The sequence below is a fragment of the Aethalodelphis obliquidens genome, unplaced genomic scaffold (assembly GCF_003676395.1).
Source record: "Aethalodelphis obliquidens isolate GAN/ISIS:26980383/991018 unplaced genomic scaffold, ASM367639v1 scaffold2, whole genome shotgun sequence".
Lineage (NCBI taxonomy): Eukaryota > Metazoa > Chordata > Mammalia > Artiodactyla > Delphinidae > Aethalodelphis > Aethalodelphis obliquidens.
Genome location: NW_020837946.1, coordinates 78,560,160 through 78,578,528, shown reverse-complemented (window position 1 = coordinate 78,578,528; position 18,369 = coordinate 78,560,160). Strand labels below are relative to the sequence as shown.

The 18,369-nt window shown below is 40.1% G+C and overlaps 1 long non-coding RNA gene across 1 annotated transcript in view; it reads right to left on the bottom strand.

Moving 5' to 3' along the window:
• LOC113633355 (uncharacterized) overlaps positions 1-18,369 on the bottom strand; it is a 91,727-nt gene that overhangs the window by 18,023 nt on the left and 55,335 nt on the right. The window contains exon 3 of the long non-coding RNA XR_003438155.1: positions 12,473-12,557. This is a non-coding gene — a long non-coding RNA (uncharacterized LOC113633355). The remainder of the gene's footprint in view (positions 1-12,472; positions 12,558-18,369) is intronic.

The following is an 18,369-nucleotide window of genomic DNA, read 5'->3' as shown; positions in this document are numbered from 1 at the left end:
AGTTTATTTTTGTGTTAGGTAGTGTTCTAATTTCATTCTTTTACATGTAGTTGTCCAGTTTTCCCAGCACCATTTATTGAAGAGGCTGCCTTTTCTCCACTGAATATTCTTGCCTCATTTGTCACAGATTAGGTGACCACAGGTGCATGGGTTTACCTCTGGGCTTTCTATCCTGTACCATTGATCTGTATTTCTGTTTCTGTGCCAGTACCATATTGTCTCTTTTTTTTTTTTTTTTTTTTTTTGGCTGTGCCAGGTCTTAGTTGCAGCACATGGGATCTTTTAGTTGTGGCATGTGGACTCTTAGTTGTGCATGCATGTGGGATCTAGTTCCCTGACCAGGGATCAAATCTGGGCCCTTGCATTGGTAGTGCAAAGTCATAACCACTGGACTGCCAGGAAAGTCCCAGTACCATACTGTCTTGATTACTGTAGCTTTGTAGTATAGTCTGAAGTTGGAGAGCCTGATTCCTCCAGCTCCATTTTCCTTTCTCAAGATTGCTTTGGCTGTTCAGGGTCTTCTGTGTTTCTATACAACCTGTAAAATTTGTTTTTCTAATTCTGTGAAATATGTCATTGGTAATTTGTTAGGGATTGCATTGAAACTGTAGATTGCCTTGGGTAGTATAGTCATTTTCACAATACTGATTGAAAATAGATTTTTAAATTGTATTATTTTCGTACAATGGAATACTACTCAGTAATAAAAAAGAACAAACTACTGATATACACAGAAACATAGATGAATCTCAAAAATTTTACTCAGTTATGTTGAGCAAAAGAAAATAGCTGCAAAAGAATATACACTATAGGATTCCATTTATATGATATCCTAAAACAGGTAAAACTCATCTGTGATGACAGAAATTAGAACAATGTTTAACGCAGGATGTTTGAAGGGTATTGCCTGGAAATGAGCATCAGGAAGAATTCTGCAGAGCTGAAAATGTTCTGTGTCTTGTTTTGTCAAGACTCCTTGAAGAAGACATCTAAGGTCTGAGCATTTTATGTAAATTATACTTCCATTAAAAGAATAATAGAGCAAAAATAAACATACGTCTTTAAAAAGTAATCTAGGACTTCCTTGGTGGTGCAGTGGTTAAGAATCTGCCTGCCAATGCAAGGGACGCAGGTTCGAGCCTTGGTCTGGGAAGATCCCACATGCCGTGGAGCAACTAAACCCATGCACCATAACTACTGAGCCTGTGCTCTAGAGCCCAAGAGCCACAACTACTGAGGCCGCATGCCTCAACTATTGAAGCCCGCACACCTAGAGCCCATGCTCTGCAACAAGAGAAGCCTCCACAATGAGAAGCCCATGTACCACAATGAAGAGTAGCCCCCGCTTGCCACAACTAGACAAAGCCTGCTCGCAGCGATGAAGACCCAACACAGCCAAAAATAAATAAAATAAATAAATAAAAATAAAAGTAATCTAGGCTTAGTTCTTAAAAACAAAAGTTGTAATATCAATAATCTGAACTCTTTTAATCAATGTTAAATAAAACATATCAGTCTAACGTCATCTTCTTCCAACCCAAGAACTTAGACATGGTGGTGCAAAAAATGAGAAAGATGATGAATCACCAGAGAAAAACTATTTTAATGCAATCAGCTTGCATGATATCATGTCTGACTAAGATATAAGAATGGAAGAGAGAGTTCCATTTTTCACTAATAATAAAAATAAACCTAAGATTAGTCAACTACCAAGTAGAACATAATGCTATTTTTTCGCCAATATTTTTATATTAAAGAAAAAAATCAAAGTTACATGGTGCATAGAGATCTTTTTAGAAAGATTTCCAAAAGCAGAATGAGAATTTTGATACTCTAAATTTTAAAGGAGTGATGTTTTATTTTAATGAAGTATAAAATCACTCATAGGAAAAACATTTTTTTCCAACTATGATTTTACTCTTTATTACTGAGGATATACCATGGCACATTTACATTGTTTTAAAAATTGTATTTATAATTTATTCTGATTTAATTATCTTTGTAGTTTCTATCTTTCAATTTATCTAATTTTTATTTTTTTTATTTTATTTTTAAAATGTTGAGCCTTCTTTTAATTTATTTATTTTTATTTTTGGCTGTGTTGGGTCTTTGTTTCTGTGTGAGGGCTTTCTCTAGTTGTGGCAAGCGGAGGCCACTCTTCATCGCAGTGCGCGGGCCTCTCACTGTCGTGGCCTCTCTTGTTGTGGAGCACAGGCTCCAGACGCGCAGGCTCAGTAGTTGTGGCTCACGGGCCTAGTTGCTCCGCGGCATGTGGGATCTTCCCAGACCAGGGCTCGAACCCGTGTCCCCTGCATTAGCAGGCAGATTCTCAACCATTGCGCCACAAGGGAAGCCCCCTAATTTTTATTTTTATGTCATGACATATTTTCTTTTATGTTTAACTGATTTTAATCTTTTTTTTTTTTTTTTTGCGGTACGCGGGCCTCTCACTGTTATGGCCTCTCCCTGTTATGGCCTCTCCCGTTGCGGAGCACAAGGTCCGGACGCGCAGGCTCAGCGGCCATGGCTCACGGGCCCAGCCGCTCCGCGGCATGTGGGATCCTCCCGGACCGGGGCACGAACCCGTGTCCCCTGCATCAGCAGGCGGACTGTCAACCACTGCGCCACCAGGGAAGCCCTGATTTTAATCTTTTTATTCCAGAGTTTAAAATCTGATTAAAGTTATCCTTCAGATATTTTCTTTATTTCTGTAATATTAATTATTTTAAATTTTACTTCTTTTATTTAGATTTTTTCATTTCACGATTTGTTTTCCTAGGAACAAGTAGGAATGGCAGCGATAGTGGAGGAAGCCCACAATACAAGTAAGGGTAGTTGAAAGCCTCTCCCCCACCAGTTTTCTCTAAAAACACCTTTCCAGCTACCCTCTAGCTGAGTGAATTGCCCAAGAATGGTACTGTGCTGCTGTGATGGGTAAGCTACTGTGCCCCACAGAGCCCATGAATGACAGAGATGGGGTTCACATAGGTCTCTATGACCCCAAGGGCTTCCCACTCTCCACTTGACTCATTGCTACCACACTGCCCCACCTGCCATATGCTTATCCTCATTTTGGGGGGGAAAAACGTATTCTTAATATTTCTTTTTTCTTTCTCCTCTTTTTCTGCCTTCCTATTCATGATTGTTCTCATATCCTTGACTTTCTTAGCAAAAAATATTGTGTTAATTATGTAAGATACTGGTTTGGTGGCAGTAAACCAACCAAATAACTAAATAAAAACCAATAAGAGAAGTTTGTATAAAACAGAAGTTAAAGTAAGCTTCTCTCCCACATAATTTCCAAGCACAAGTATGTGAGAGCATCATAGTGTCAAGGATCCAAATTTTTTACTTTGTTGCTCTGCCATCTCTAGGGTGCTTCCTTCATCCACGTTGTCCATGTGTATGTGCCAGGTAGCAGAATTAGTATTCATCAATTCTTTATTTTCCATTGGCCAGAAATCCGTGGAGAACAATTAGCAGGCAGAGCCACAGCTGTCTTCTGGTGCCCTAAGAATGTAAGCGTTCCATAAGCTTGATCATTGGGAAGCAATCACCATTTATATTCATATTCGAATGCAAGAAGTTTGGACTGCCATTCAAATATGGCAAAGCAAAACACCTATTGACCCTCATTGCCCTTACCCAAAAATCTCACTGAAATCATGGTAAAAAATTTTTTAAAAGAAAACCTCAAAAATTTACAAGCATAGTGAGGATGGGAGAGGAGATAATAGCTAAGAGACATTAACAAAACAGAATTAGGATAACTGACTTAGAGGAAGAAGAAATGTGCCGTAAGAGGGAGGATGGAGGATGCCAAGAAGCATGCTGATTAGGCTGCCAAATCCTTCAAAGCCCAGAAATTAGAGCCACAAGTTGTCTCTGAATGTGGGAAACAGACGAGTCTGAAAACAAGAGGCCGGTGGCTTGCATAAAAGCAGTTCAACCACTAGATCTCCTCCCCACCCCTGCACAGCCAGGTAACAGACCTTCCCTCCTCTGCAGAGGGTTTTAGGAGAGATGTCTCCAAGCAAATTTGAACAGATAGTTTAGTTAATATGTTTGCCTATATTGAAAGCAGCCTTATTATTCTGTGGGAAGTTTAGAGCTGAAATAACAATATATACAAAGAAAACTAAACAAACAGGAAAAAAGGCAAGTATTGATGTTATCTTCAGAGAAAATATTCACCATGTACAAGAATGGGTATTTAACCACAGTATACTACCTGGCTCAGCTAAGGAGAGTATTTACATAGTCACAATAGTGTAAGCACTTAAATATTTGTTTATATTTCTGGTATAATTATATTGGGAGGATGCGGGTGGGGAAGTGTGGAGATGATAGGAAGGAGATACGAGAGCTAAATCCTTATTTATTTATTTATTTATTTTTTGCGGTACGCGGGCCTCTCACTGCTGTGGCCTCTCCCGTCGCGGAGCACAGGCTCCGGACGCGCAGGCTCAGCGGCCATGGCTCACGGGCCCAGCTGCTCCGCGGCACGTGGGATCCTCCCGGACCGGGGCACCATCGGCAGGCGGACTCTCAACCACTGAGCCACCAGGGAAGCCCGTAAATCCTTACTTTTTATGGTAGACAATCAATGGATAATCACTAAAAGTAAAAGCTTAAGAAATAGTAGTATAAGCATTTTATAATAGAAAGGCAGAGGTAAATACCTAAAGAAACTACTGAAAGTATCTAAAATGATTGACTCAAAGTAGGAATTGAAGGGGTGGGGCAGATTAGATTAAAGAGAGGTCAGGCAAAAGATCGCTATATCTTGTCATATAGAACTGTCTGACTTTTTTTTTTAACTATTTAAAAAAATTTTATTTAATTTATTTTTGGCTGCAGTGGGTCTTCGTTGCTGCGCACAGGCTTTCTCTAGTTGCAGTGAGCAGGGGCTACTCTTCGTTGAGGCGCGTGGGCTTCTCATTGCGGTGGCTTCCCTTGTTGTGGGGCATGGGCTCTAGGCGTGCGGGCTTCAGTAGTTGTGGCATGCAGTCTCAGTAGTTGTGGCTCACGGGCTCTAGAGCTCAGGCTCAGTAGGTGTGCTGCACGGGCTTAGTTGCTCCGCAGCACATGAGATCTTCTAGGACCAGGGCTCGAACCTGTGTCCCCTGCATTGGCAGGCGGATTCTTAACCACTGCACTACCAGGGAAGCCCCTAGAACTGTCTGACTTCTAAAACTCTGATAAAAATTTAAAACTAAATTTAGGGAATTCTGCGGTGATCCAGTGGTTAGGTGGTCCTGCTGAGGGCCCGACTTCAATCCCTGGTCGGGGACCTAAGATCCCGTAAGCCACATGGCACAGCCAAAAAAAAAAAATTTAATTTAATTAAAAGAAATTAAAGTTGTTGAAATGAAAACTTCCTTTCCAAGAAGGAACTTTTCTGAATATATAATTGACTTGAAGATATCTACCATAATTTTTTTACTAATCGATTTTTCTGTTAAATATTATACAGAACTCCTGCCCTCATTGTGCCTAGTCTTTTTTCCTTTAATTAAACTTTTAATTTCGAGAAAATTATAGGTTCACATGCAGTTGTAGGAAATAATACAGAAGGATCCCATATTCCCTTTACCCAGTTTCTCTCAATGGGAACATCTTGCAAAACTATGGTACAACATCGCAACCAGGATACTGACATTGATACAGTCAAGAAACGGACAGGCCCCTCACCACAAAGATGCCTCACATCGGCCTTTTATAGCCATACCCACCTCCCTCTGCCTCCCCCGACCCCATCCCCTGACCCCTGGCAATGGCCAATTAGTTCTCCATTTGTATAATTTTGTCATTATAGAATTTTTTTATAAATGAAATCATACAGTATGTGAACTTTGAGGATTCGATTTATTCATTCAGCATAATTCCCTGGAGATTTGTCCAAGTTGCTGTGATTCACAATAATTCATTCTTTTTTATTCCTGAGTAGTACTCCAAGGAATAGATGTGTCACAGTTTGTTTGAAGGACATCAGTGTTCTTTCTGGGTTTGGATCTTACAGATAAAGCTGCTATGAACATTTTGGTACAAATTTTTAAGTGATGTACACTTCCCATTTCTCTAAGATAAGTGCCCAAGAGTACAATTTTGGGGTCATATAGTGGTTGAATGTTTAGGTATTTTTTGTGACAGTTTTATTGAAATATAATTCACCCATTTAAAGTGTACAACTCAATGATTTTTAGTGTATTCACAGAGTTGTGCAACCATCAGTACAATGAATTTTAAAACATTTTCATCACCTCAAAAAGATACCCCACATCCCTAGGCTATCACTCCCCAGTCTCCCCAACCCTCCAATCCTAAACAACCACTAATCTAATTTCTATCTCTATATTTGCCCCTTCTGGACATTTCATATATATGTAATTATGTGGGGATTTTGTGACTGGCTTCTTTCACTGAGCATGTTTTCAAGGTTCATTCATGTTTTAACAAGTAGTACTTTGTTCCTTTTATGGCTGAATAATATTCCATTATATAGATACAGCACATTTTGTTGATCCACTCATCAGCTGATGGACATTTGGCTTGTTGCTATCTTTTGCTATATGGATAATGCTGCTATGAACATCCATGTACAAGTTTCTGCATGAGCATATATATGTGTTTCTCTTGGGCATATACCTGGGAGTGGAATTGCTGGGTCATATGGTAACTCCATGTTTAAATTTTTGAGGAACTTCAAATGGTGCAGCCACCTTGTTTTCCAAGGTGGCTGCACCATTTGACATTCTCACCAGCAGTGTTATAAAGGTTCTGATTTCTCCACATCTTCATCAACACTTGTTATTATCTGACTTTTTAATTCTAGCCATCCTAGTAGGTATGAAGTGGTATCTCATCGTGGTTTTGATTTGCATTTCTCTGATCACTAGTGATATTGAGCATCTTTTCATGTGCTTATTGGCCATTTGTATATCTTCTTTGGAGAAATGTCTGTTCAGATCCTTTTCTCATATTTTAAATTGGGTTGCCTTTTTATTGATGAGTTGTAAGAGTTCTTTATATATTTTGGATACTAGATCCTTATCAGACTTTGCAAATATTTTCTCCCATTCTGAGGGTTGTCTTTGCATGTTTTATTTTATAAGATACCACCAATCTGTTTTTAGAATGGGCTTACCATTTTATATTCCTACCAGCAACGTATGAGCATTCCAGTTTATATGCATTCTCATCAGCATTTGGTGTTGTCATTATTTTTAATTATAGTCATTCTGATAGATGTATAGTGATATTTCATTACAGTTTTAAATTTGTATTTTCTTTTTTTTTTAGAAATTTATTTATTTATTTTTGGCTGTGTTGGGTCTTTGTTGCTGTGCGCGGGCTTTCTCTAGTTGCGGTGAGCGGGGGCAACTCTTTGTTGCAGTGCCCGGGCTTCTCATTGTTGTGGCTTCTCTTGTTGCGGAGGACAGGCTCCAGGCACAGGGCTTCAGTAGTTGTGGCACGTGGGCTCAGTAGTTGTGGCTCGCAGGCTCTAGAGCTCAGGCTCAGTAGTTGTGGCACATGGGTTTAGTTGCTCCGCGGCATGTGGGATCTTCCCCAGCCAGGGCTCGAACCTGCGTCCCTTGCTTTGGCAGGCAGATTCTTAACCACTGTGCCACCAGGGAAGCCCATAAATTTGTATTTTCTAATGGCTAATGATGTTGAACATCTAAATGTGCTTATTTGCCAACTATCTACTTCCTTCAGTGAGTTATACATTCTATTCATATGTTTGCCTATTTTTCTAATTGGAGTATTTGGTTTTTTACTATTGAGTTTTGAGAGTTCTTTATCTATTCTAGATACTAGTCCTTTGTCAGATATATGAATTCCAAAGTTTTCTCCCAGTTAGTAGCTTGCCTTTTCATCCCATTAACAGCATTTTTCCTAGAGCAAAGGAAAAATTTTTTTCATTTTGATGAGGGCCAATTTACTAGTTTTTCCTTTTTACAGATAGTGTTTTAGGGTCCAATCTAAGACCTAGTCCTTTGATCCTGAAGTCTCTGCCTAGTCTTAGATTCTGAAGGTTTTCTCATGTTTTTGTTTTATGGTTTCCCTAAAAGTTTGGTTTTACATTTTGCCTTTGAGTACATAATCCATTTGAGTTAATTTTTAATAAGATGTGACGTTTAAGTCTCGGTTCCTTTTTTGACCTATGGATATCCAGTTGCTTTAGCACCATTTTGGGGATAGTCATTAGTTAAATCTATTTCCCCTATTACATGCCTTCACTAATCAAGGGATTTTAATTGTTGCTACAAAAGACTTGCATGTCCTCCAAGCTGAACATAGCCTGAACAGAAAGATGTTTGCCTGAGTAATCATTCCACAAACTTGGAGTCAGCTGCAGGTAGTTCATTTAAGCCAAGAGTCAGCTGTGTCTAGTTCCAGCTGAGCTGGTTAAGACTGGATGGGACCACCAACTCTTCAATTTGGCCCACAAAAGTGTCCACTCGGTGACCTCTGGGATGTGCAGAAGCCTATAGCTTAGTCGTGCTTGTACAGAAACACGATTATTACACCTTTTCCCAGTCACCTTTCCTCACACTCCCCACGCTCCCTATACCTCAGACTGCCCTGTTTCTTTATTCTTTACCCTATAAATGCTCCAAGCCCCCCGCCTTCAGGCAGGCGGATTTGAGATTTGTTCTCCTGTCTCTCCTCCCTCAGTCTGCCTTGGGAATAAACCCTCTCTTTGCTACAAACCTTGTTGTGCATCAGGCAAAACAAGCCCGGTTCAGTAACAAAAGTCTATTCCTATTTTTCCTCAATTGAATTACTTTTTCATGTTTGTCAAAAATTAGTTGAACAGGGCTTTCCTGGTGGCACAGTGGTTAAGAATCCGCCTGCCAATGCAGGGGACACGGGTTTGAGCCCTCGTCCGGGAAGATCCCACATGCTGAAGAGCAGCTAAGCCCATGAGCCACAACTACTGAGCCTGCGCTCTAGAACCCGTAAGCCACAACTACTGAAGCCTGTGCACCTAGAGCCCGTGCTCCACAACAAGAGAATCTACTGCATTGAGAAGCCTGCGCACTGCAACTAGAGAAAGCCTGCGCACAGCAACGAAGGCCCGACGCAGCCGAAAATAAAATAAATAAATTTATTTTAAAAAATTAGTTGGACATATTTCTGTGAGTCTATTTCTGGCTTCTATTTATCTATGTGTCTACCCCTCAGCTAGTACCACATTGCCTTGATCACTACAGCTACTTGGTAGGCCATAATATCAGATAGAGTGATTCCTCCCACTTTATTCATCTTCCTCAAGATGGTTTTAGTTATTTTAGGACTGTGCCTTTCCATATAAATTTTAGAATAAATTTATCTAGGTCTCCAAATACCCTAATTTTTAAATTAAATGTATATAATTTAAAAGAGCTATCTAGAGAATACTATTTCAGTCATATTTTTGTCTTTTTAAATTACTTTGTGACATATAGTACAAGTTGGATTAATGCCTATGGCTGGCGCTGATTGACTCCTTGACATTGCAGTTTAAAAAGTTGAGTAAGCCATTAGGCTTTTATATTGCTTCAATTAAGGCAAATGGGGGTAAGGAGGTAAAACTGCCGTTTGTTTATAGACTTCTACTGCACAGAATGAACATGGTTCATTATAAATATGTTTTTCAATCAAATCAACAAGAAAGAGATAACCAACCCAACAGGAAAGTGCACAAATAGTATAAACAGGCAATTTCACAAACAAGACATGACTGTAGATGCTCAAACCCACCAGTAAACATAGAAATGCAAATTAAAGTCATAGGAGATCTTTTGGGGGGGCAGGATCTTTCAAAGTGTTAAACATGCACAGCCTTTAACCAACAATTCTACTGCTGGGAATAGTTTATCATACAAAAAACTTAAATGCATACAGAAATATAAAACACAGGATATGCATGTTAGCGTTGTTTGTATAGAGAAAAATCAAAACAACCAAAGTTCATAAATGTGGGACTCACCAAGTTAATTGTGTTTAGCCATATTATTATTATTATTATTTTTTTGCAGTACGCGGGCCTGTCACTGTTGTGGCCTCTCCCGTTGCGGAGCACAGGCTCTGGATGCACAGGCTCAGCGGCCATGGCTCACGGGCCCAGCCACTCCGCAGCATGTGGGATCTTCCTGGACTGGGGCACGAACCCGTGTCCCCTGCATCGGCAGGTGGACTCTCAACCGCTGTGCCACCAGGGAAGCCCTAGCCATATTATTTATACTCTGTAATCATTAAAAAGAATGGAGGAGATCTATATGTATTTACATGAAAAGATCACTAAGATGTATTGGATAAATGAAAACATGTCACAGAGTAACACGTATAATAAGGTTACAAACATGTAAAAATGTAGATCTACAAAGGTGTGTAGAAATATGTAAGGATAACATATACATTACGTATGGCGAGGGAATGGGATTGGAGGTAGATTGGGGAGAAAGGATTAGGGAAGAGGCCTTTCTGGTTTCACTTTATATATTTCTGTATTGTTCAAATTATTTTTACATTAAGCTCGTTTCACGCATTTCTTTAGTACTTGTAATATTTTAAGATGTTGTGTGTGCGTTTTAGATTGCTGCCAACCTCAAGTAACTCTTATAAGTCAAATTGAACGTATTTAACTGAATGTATAGGAGTAATATAATATTGGCCGACCAAAAATGACTTTTGTTTCCCACCTAATTTATTATGGACTCTTAGACTTATGCTGTTTTTCAGGGAGTATTCCCACATATCACTAAACAACTCTCTTGGCGTTTCAGACAAAGGCAAATCTGGTACTCATTAGTGAGTCATTTTCTTTGGCACTGATAAAACAAACATGGGGTTTTAGAGGCACAGAAGTGAGCACTGATCTACTCTTAGACTGTAAGCAGCAGAGATTGTAAAACGTCGACCATGATTTTCATAGGCAGGGGATACCGGCCATCCATTCCTAATGCGGCAAGAATTTTCAATTTATTTTCCGAAGACTTGTTGAACTGTGTCTATCCATCTCAGCATCCAGCCTCCGGTGGCACTTGCAAATAGCCTTCCTTTTGTTGCCATGTTTATCAGTCAAGGGTTTTGTCTGCAAGTGACTGAATCATGGCTGGCTATCTTAAGCAAAAAGGAAATTTATTAGAAGGTCATCAGGGCTGACCGAATTGATGAGAGGCCAGATGGCCCCACTCGAGAAATGGGAATAATCTCAGGGCAGACGGTATGACCAGGCTGAGCAACAGAAACCATGGCAATGGTCACCTAAGAGGACAACAAGGCCTCTGCCTCTGTGATAGATCTGACCTCACAACCTTGCATGACAAAGTGCAGGACAGTGTCCAATAGGAAGATCCAAAGCCATATGTCCCCTGAATCTGTCAAGGCCAAGTTGGCTACTATCTCCCACTGAAAATACATATATTGGGAGATTTCTTAAAAGGTAGATGAGAGTGCTAGAACAAAATGCCACAGTTTGCATGGTGGCCATGGCTAAGGGCAAAATTGTGGACTATTATTAACTTGTTAATATAATATTCTCACAGTGACATCAGAGCACAGTTCTTGAGTTACCTTGCTTTTTCACAAGATCACTCATTTGCATATAAGAATAATATATCTTACCAGTATCAACAATTGTAAAGTGGTCCTGTTTCATTAGCAATCGATAAACAGCCACATATTGGGGAAGGAAGCGTTTTAAAGTACATAGAAGGCAAACAACAGGCTATTATGGATCTCTTTTTTTTCAGCCATAGAAAGTTATAATTAGGTTTAAATAGGTAAACACGGTGGATTTAACAAATGCATTACTATTTTCTCCTTCCTCAAATCCCACTAAAATGACACTAAATGGATATACTTTAAGAGATCTTTATCTAATATGAAGGTTCTGGATGCTAGGAAACAGATGTGAGTGGCAACTACCTTAGCAGAACAAGGAAGGTAGATCCTGTCTTAGTAGTGAGGGAATCTGAGAAGTAACCATTACACTGTAGAGAAAAAGAAAAATGCTCAAAAATTGATAGTGTCATATACTTGCATAAGTGGTAAAAATGTGAGAATTGGTTGAAAGTGTGTTGAGTAATCATCATAACTCCCAGATCCATGCCCCAACTCTGATCAGCTTAATCACTGCTCTTCTCCTCTTATAAGACTCAAGGGTTGTTTTCCCCCTTTGAAGATGGCAAAACAGAGGATCTCTGGACAGGACAAAATCAGTTACAATAGAGAGTAGAAGTAATGTACTCAAAACAGAGGTATTAAGTGGATATTTTCATAATGAATGATGAGGCCCTGGTTTCTTTCCCCACTCAGCTTCCAGGTAATGGCAGCCAGACTATCTCTTCCAAGCAAGTCATTGGAAGATTCTTATCTGGGGAATAGGACCAATCTAAGAGCTCAGACCTAAGCTACCTTTCACAACAACACAGCCCGGCCAAATCACCCTAAAATGAAGATCCCAGCCAACAAGACTCACCTGTGTACTCTGGGTCTTCCTTTTTTTACTTCCAATTCTTAAGTATGAGCAAACACTCAGGGGTCACCAGAAATTGAGAAAGCATCTAATACAAAAAACAGTGATGAAAACAAATGAACAAAAGGAACTTGGAGGCAACAGAGACTAAGTAGAGAGAAGAAAATTTCAAAATCCAACAAACCAATATCCTTATACAGTCAAAAGGACTGTACATCCATGAAATATAAATATCTACTTTTTTTTTTTTTTTTTTTTTGGGGGTATGCGGGCCTCTCACTTGCCGTAGCCTCTCCCGTTGCGGAGCACAGGCTCCGGACGCGCAGGCTCAGCGGCCATGGCTCAGGGGCCCAGCTGCTCCGCGGCATGCGGGATCCTCCCGGACCGGGGCACGAACCCGTGTCCCCTGTATCGGCAGGCAGACTCCCAACCACTGCACCACCAGGGGAGCCCTAAGTATCTACTTTTAAAAGGGTTCATTCCAGGAGAAGAAGAGCAATCTCGGGGGGTTGGAGGGTGGAGCAGGGAGAGGAATGATGGCAGAAATGAAAAACTGAAGAGAAGTGTTGGAAGATAAAGTTAGGTAAATCTCTCAAAAAGTAAACAAAAAAGACAAGTGTGAAAGACAGAAGAAGAGATCAGGAAAACTAGAGGATAAGACAATAATTTCCAACATCTAACATACAGTAAATGAATACTAGAAAGAGAGAACTTGAGAAACAGAGAGGAGAAAGCAGCAAAATAATCAAGAAAAATTCCCAAGGGACTTCCCTGCCGGGTCCAGTGGCTAGGACTCCACGTTTCCACTGCAGGGGACATGGCTTGATCCCTGCCTGGTTGGGGAACTAAGATCCCGCAAGCCGCACAGCATGGCCAAAAAAAAAGAGAAAAAAGAAAAATTCCCAATATTTGAGTATTCCAGATCCTAGGAGCCCGCCATCCAAAACAATGGTGGGGCAAGTCTCTCGAAGAACATACAACCTCATGAAATTTCACAGCACCAGGGACAAAGAGAAGATTTAACAAGATTCTGGGGTTGGGGAGAAAGAAATTCAGGAATCAAAATATCATCAGACTTCTCAACAGCAACGCTGGAAAGCCTGATGCAATGAAGCTTTGATGTCATTAAAATTCTGAGGAGGATAATTTCTAACTGAGAATTCTATAAATTATCAGTCAAGCCTATCAGCCAGGATCCTGGCCGGAAAAGAGAGGGTGCACTCCAGGAGGATAATGGAGAAGCTTTAACAAAGGAACGGGCTGTGAAGGTTTGAGCAGAGCCTATTACCACCAGGGCACAAAGGGAAGAATGAATTCCTAGCATGCAGAGGGTAGATTCTCGCAAATGGTTACAAGACAAGAGCTGCATCCTTTAGCAGAGGATGCGGATAATTGCCTCAAGCTGATGGGAAGGAGGCCAGGAAATACAGGCCCCAACCTCCCTCCTCTTGCCTCCCTCCAATCTCCTACCTGTTTCCCACTGGCCAGACACCCTAAAGGCCAGATGGCAAGTGACTCCAACAGTGTTGTTTGTAAACCTCAGCTCTCATGAAACTGAGTAGGGTGGAGATGGGTAGAGTAAGTTATAAAGACTAAATCTGCTAAAATGTGTAAAGCCTTTAGAATAATGCCCATCATCTTTTTTTTTTTTTTTTTTTTTTTGCCTGCACTGCTAGGCTTGGAATCTTAATTCCCCAACCAGGGATGGAACCTGCACCCTTGGCAGTGAAAGTGTAGAGTCCTAACCACTGGACCGCCTGGGAATTCCCAATGCCCATCACCTTTTAAACACTCAATATATCTTAGTTATTATTGTTGTTGTTGTTATTGTTAGTTCACTGTCATTATTGTCATTAACAGGGAACTATTAAAATTCACGTGAAATCAAATACTGACAAACTTTCTAACCATTTTCTAAATCTACTTCCTCTTTCCCTGATAATGTTCTTCAACATAAATACATAAAATATATTATAAAATTTTATTAGCATAAAATAATATTTCCACTGATTCCAGGGACTTTTCAAATTCTTTCCAGATTTATTAGTTATACTTCATTTGGAATAAATTTTTATTGGACTTACTGGTAGTGATGTGTAATTCAGAAGTAGTATGACTGGGCAGAGATAACCACAAAGAATTAAGTCAACCCTGCTGTTTTCCAGGAAAATGTTATGGCCTTAGTACTTTCCCATGAAGTAACTTAATCAGATCACCATAGTGCGATGTTTTGCAAAATAAGTACTATAATCCCCAGAAGTGCTAAACAGAATGGGGTAAGAGGTTGGGGTGGGTGGAGTGCTTAATAATAAAATAACAGAATTGAATCGACCTCAAAATATGACTAGTTCAAAACACAAATAGCCATTATTACACAAAACGTATTGCTCAATGTTTCACCACATGTGATGTAAGTTTGAATAATAATGAGATGCCAATTTTGGTCTACCAAATTAGCAAAAATTTAAAAAATTATTCTATGTAGTGTTTGTTGGAGTGGAAGAAAAATGGTACTCATACTGATGGTGGAGTGTTTATTAGTGCAAACCTTTCTAGAGAGCAAGCTGGTTTTATGTATTAAAAGTCCTTAAAACATTTAGACCCATCACAGTCTACATGGAGGAGACAGAAATGAAAAGGATACCATAGTATGCATGGTGGAAATGTGTTCCATGCACTATGGGAACAGAGAAGGAGAAATGAGTCAAGAAATAAACTGCTCAAAAGAAGCAAAGATCATTTCACAAGAGATGACATTTGGATAGGATTTGAATAGAAGTAATAAAAGTTCATCTGTCAGAGAGAAAAATTTCAGAAGTTAGTCACACTTCTCCAGAGTTACATATCACTATGCAAAAACACAGCAGCGTGGAAAGGCATACTCATCAATAGTGAGACTTTCGATGTGTCTGGAGAGGTGGGAGACAGTTCCTGACATTGCTTTTAAAATCGTAACGTAGAGACAAGTTAAACAATTGCTTATCTGCAGCACTCCCTCCCCCCAACCACCAAAACCCCTAATCTGGCAAAAAAGAAGATGAAATAAGAAGGCTGACATAGAGACAAATATTTAGGAAGCTAAAGTGGAATTTGTTCCAAGCAAAAGGGCAGCCAGGTTAGCAAGGAGTGGGCATGAGCTGGTAGTGGCAAGTAGCCTGAGATGCCACACTACCACTTATAATTATATTAAATATTTAAGAATAAAATAACTCTATTTTATAATATATTGACTATTTTGAAAAAATCAATTTTAATAAAGAAGTCATGTTTGCCACTTTTACAAATGAACTTCTATAACCACAAGCACACCAGGAAGGATGACAGAAATAAGGAAAATTTGAGATACATTTTAAAAAATATTTATTTATTATTTATTTTTGGCTGTGCTGGGTCTTAGTTGTGGCATCCAGGATCTTCATTGCGGCATGTGGGTTTCTTAGTTGAGGCATGCAGACTCTTAGTTGTGGCTTGCATGTGGAATCTAGTTTCCCGACCATAGATCGAACCCAGGCCCCCTGCACTGGGAGTGCAGAGTCTTACCCACGGGACCACCAGGGAAGTCCCTGAGATACACTTTTTAAAAACCCAGGAAGAGGGCTTCCCTGGTGGCGCAGTGGTTGAGAGTCCGCCTGCCGATGCAGGGGACACGGGTTCGTGCCCCGGTCCGGGAAGATCCCACATGCCGCGGAGCGGCTGGGCCCGTAAGCCATGGCCGCTGAGCCTGCGCGTCCGGAGCCTGTGCTCCGCAACGGGAGAGGCCACAACAGTGAGAGGCCCGCGTACCGCAAAAAAAAAAAAAAAACCCAGGAAGATTTGAATGCAGCAGTAACAGCTGGCAGTAACTGTTGTTAACTAAAAGAAAAGAGAGCAGTAGATGTCTGCCTGCATTCTGAGTCTCCCTGCTTCCTTTTCCCTGGTTTAGAGTAACCTTCTCTGTCCTCCCTTAAAAATTTCTTCTTCCATCTCCTCATCTCTTCTTAATTGGGAAATCCCAGGCAGAGGAGGGGATGGGCCAGCAGTCAGAGGACACAGGACTCCCCCGCCTCTCACATCCAGCTGTGCACATTTTCTTTGACTAGCTGAGAGGGATAAAAGCCAAGAAGGGAAAGAGAGGAAATTCCACTTGGAGAGTCCTAAATGTACACTATTTCTTGGAATGTCTTTCTTCACTTTATTTCCTCAAGCCACGTGTGTGTGTGTGTGTGTGTGTGTGTGTGTGTGTGTGTGACAGAGAAAGAGAAGAAGGAGGAGGAGGAAGGGAGGGAGAGGGAATTTGAAGTTATTCAGTTGCCAGTTGGTTTGCACCTCTGCTGCCATCTCCACCCTGCTCTATTGGTGAGGGGGAGAGATATAAGGATAATGACAATTTAAATGGAAGACCTTTTAAAATACAGATTTATGCTTTATTCTAATTTGCAAATTATATATTCTGGGACCAGCAGTCATGTACCATAACTAATTTTCCAAAATTAAGAATGTTACCTGGATTGTGATACTCCAATGGAATAATCAATGTGGACTTCTTTGGAAAATGTGCTATAAAGCACCAAGGGAATTAGCATTTACTGAGGGCCTGTTATGTGCCTGGTACTTCTCATGTGTTAGCTCACAGAAATCTCACAGGAACCCTGCAACCTATTTACCCACATATTACAGACAAGTAAACTGAAGTTCAATGAGATAAAACATGTTCAGAAAAAAAAAAACAAAACATGCTCAGGGTCACAGAGCTAATTCATCTGATTTCAAATCTGTTCTCTTCTCAGTACCACAGTGTCTCTCTCTTACAAATTATCATTATTATTACGATGGGTGTGCTTCTGAGGTTGAAGGTGAATTCAATGGAATAACTATGTTTGTGGCAGGGCTTTACCAAAACAGGGTTGTTTTCAAGAATATATTTGTTCATTTGCTCAACAAACCTTACCGATGTGCCAATGATATGTCCTGAATTGACTCTTGATTCAGAAAATGTTGTCATAAAAATGAACTCTTAAGATAGTCTGAGAGAAATTCATTCTACCTGTGGAGGATAAAGGAAGGTTTCATGAGGGAGAGGGAACAAAATTTTGAATAGATTGTTTTCTGGTGGAGGAAGGGGAAATATAGATGTATGTGGTACATTTAGAAATGGCAAATATCAACACCCAATGAAAAATGGCAAAAGTTGTGGGAAAAGCAATGTGCAGGTCTCTGGCACTGAAACTCTGAGCAGATCCAACGGAACAGCAAAAATGAAACATGGAAATATGTCCTTGTAGTACTTGAAATGATCATAAAGTAGACTCATGAGTGCTGACATTCCTGACTTTCATTTCTTCCTCTCCAAGCCAAAAAGGGATAACAAGCCCACAGTTCTGGGATCTCCTGATCTGAGGAATTCCACATTCTTACAGGTAGCAGAGATGACCAAACTGTAGACATGCTTTCATGATAACTATGAGGTGCATTAGAAAGGAGCATCCCTACAATATTGTATCCTTGATCTTGTGCAAAGGTAAACTCAGACAAGTCTGAGTCATCATTCTTGCCAATCCTTAAAATCCACCTGGTTTTAGTAGTTCAGCCTAGCATAAAAAAAGAGTCCCAGAGCTAGAAATACAAATGATCAAAAAGCATACAAGAATATATTCAACCTCATTGTTTTAGGATCTACCTAAGTAAATGTGAAATCTATGGGGCTATAAGACATTTCTCAACGTTTCTCATACTTTTCATGTTTCTGTCCTTTTGCATTATTAGGCTTCGAGATAATTCACCTTTTCTATACCCCAGGTCTTATTCAGTCTTCAGTTGTCTCCATTCTGCTATTCAGCTCATCTGTTGAGTTTTTGTTTCAATTATCATATTTTTCATTACCGTCTTTGTTCATTGGTTCTGCTTCGTAATATTCTGTTCTT